The sequence below is a fragment of the Zingiber officinale genome, chromosome 8A (assembly GCF_018446385.1).
Source record: "Zingiber officinale cultivar Zhangliang chromosome 8A, Zo_v1.1, whole genome shotgun sequence".
NCBI classification, from domain to species: Eukaryota; Viridiplantae; Streptophyta; class Magnoliopsida; order Zingiberales; family Zingiberaceae; genus Zingiber; species Zingiber officinale.
Window position 1 is genome coordinate 66310845 of NC_056000.1, and position 2745 is coordinate 66313589.

The following is a 2745-nucleotide window of genomic DNA, read 5'->3' on the forward strand; positions in this document are numbered from 1 at the left end:
TAAGAAAACTAAAAGGTTATTATCATACTATATTACAAACTATATCCGCACAACATAATAAGAATGTCTAATTTAGCCATTGTTGAATGTTGGAGCCAAGGTTCGTGGATCATACTGCACACTATTGATGGAACACACCTTGTATCACATGAAGCAACCAAAATTGACACAAAAACAGAGTCAAAGAACAAAGAATAATAAAAAATGCTCCTTATTCTACTAAATGCACAATATTATATTGATTTGTTGATTGTAAACTCATAACTAAACATATCTAAAAAATCTTCCCTCGGTTGCTGACTTCGTGAACACAATAACATTGATAGCATGAAGAGTTTAAGAATCTTCTCATAAAAATTTCGTTTACAATAGGCCACAAATAGTGGGGAAGCCAGGCTTCCTGTGAGTAAAACAACCAAACAAAAACTAAACAAGAACTAAACAACACAAAACAAGTACTAAACAGCAACTAATCAAGTATAATTGTAAGTTGTTATCATTCATGCAAACGAAACTGGCTTGCAAGTCACTTTTTGTTCTCAGCTAAATTATTCCTTGTTGAAAAATGTATTTATAATGCACATAGGAAATTGAGTATTTATGAAAAGTAATTCATTGGAATTAAGGTTTAGAAAAAATATATAGCAAGAGGACAACATACACTCAAAAGCTTAGTTTTATCTTAGTGATATGTTTTTGTCATTGTTCAGGTTTGAGCCCATATGCAATAGGATGAGTACATTGTTGGAGCAATCTAGGTGTCCTAGGTTTTGATGTTTGGACAAAGGTTTAAGTTAGGTTTATTGTTGTATTTGATATGCATTGTGAGTGTGCAGGATACAGGTACAACAAGGAAAGTCCAAGGGTGAGTCTTGGCGGTGTAAGTCCAAGCATGTAGTCTTGGCAACGTAAGTCCAAGTGTGATCTTGGCAAAGGAGGAAAGTCCAAGGATGAGTCTTGGCGGTGTAAGTCCAAGCATGTAGTCTTGGTAACGTAAGTCCAAGTGTGACTTGACAATGGATGAAGTCCCGGAGGCACGACCTCTTGGCAAAGGAAGACCCGACAACAATGACAAGGCCGATGGAAGCTCCAGAAAGCAAGACGTGAAGGATGGAGAGGCATCCGAGGGACGCAAGGCTGATGGAGGAGGCTAGAAGGCTAGGTCTAGGTTGGTCGGGCGAGAACGAGTGATGAGTGAATGTACTCGAGGTAAAATCCTAAAATTAGGGTTTACTGCAGCGTTACTGCAGCAGTACTGTAGCGTTACTGTAGCAGCACTGTAGCAGTCGACTGATGACTGTAGCAGTCGACTGGTGCACTGTAGAGAGTCGTTGGGATGACACAAGTCGACTGGTGCAAGGACCAGTCGACTAGTAACGGGCAAATCAGCTTACTGATTTGTTCCAAGCTCTATAAGAAGGAGCTTGGGATGACCGGCCAAGGTGACGAAATTAGACTTGGTTAAAGCCTAATTAGTAGTCACCAAAGTGCTCAAGGATCTCTTGTGTCCAAGTGTTCTTGGTTGAAGTTGTGGTGAGGTTTCTCCACCCACAAGGAGTGGTTTGAGCTAGCCGGAGTTTCCGGGGACTAATCCACCGACGGATTGAGGGATCGTCCACCTTACGGACAGCTGTGGAGTAGGAGCATCATCTCCGAACCACGTTACATCGACGTGCATTTGTTTGCTTGTTCTTTTCTTTATCTTTAGCTTTCATATTCGTAATTTGTATTGTATTATTCCGCTTGCGCACTAACGAATACGTAGGAAGCCATCGATTTGGTTGAGACGCTATTCACCCCCCCTCTAGCGGCCACCGATCCTCCAACAATTGGTATCAGAGCGAGGTCGCTCTTCTACGGACTAACCGCCAAGAGAGCAAGTAGCTAGAGGAAGAAGAAGATGGAGTCCGAAGGATCGCTCGGATGGGATATCCGAATTCCACCTCCGTATGACAAAGAAGACTTCAATTATTGAAGGAAGCGGTTGGAGACATGGTTCCAAATGGATTGGAATCAATGGGTTGTCTTGAGTGACCCATTTGAAGCTCCTACGGACAAGAAGGGTAAACGCCTCCGACCTCGGCATTGGACCGAAGAGCAACGAGAGCAATCGGAGGCGGACAAGGAGGTAATGAGAATTTTGCATAATTTACTACCTTCTAATATCATTGTGAGTGTAGGTGAATGCACAAGTGCATGTGATCTTTGGAAAAAGATCATTTCCTATCATGAAGACCCGTCACAATTCCAAGGAGTAGAGGAGTCCAAGGAGAAGGGCTCATTGGTCTAAGAAGAGAAGGACCAATCCGATGTTGACATAAGGTCAACATTCGAGGAGGAGAAGGAAGATGAGGAGGTATCATCCACATCTTCAAGGGAGGAAAAAGTGGAATCATCGACATCTTCAAGTGAAGAGGAAGAAGAGCAATCCAAGGAAGAGGAGATCTTGGAAGCTCAACCCTCCACCTCAACTACCAAGAAGAGCACAAAGGACCACATCAAATACTTTGAGTGTGGTAAGATGGGGCACTACAAGAGTTGATGTCCTTCACTCAAGAAGGTAAAGGAGGTAAACCCTAAACTCACTAAAGTTAATTTAGAAACTAATGTGAGTTGTAGGAAGAAGAAGAAGGAGGAGAAGAAGCACATTAGGTGCTTTACATGTGGTGAGTGGGGTCACTACCACACAAAGTGTCCAAGGAGAGAAGAGCTCAAGAAATTAGTGCACTTGAAGAAGTGGGAGAA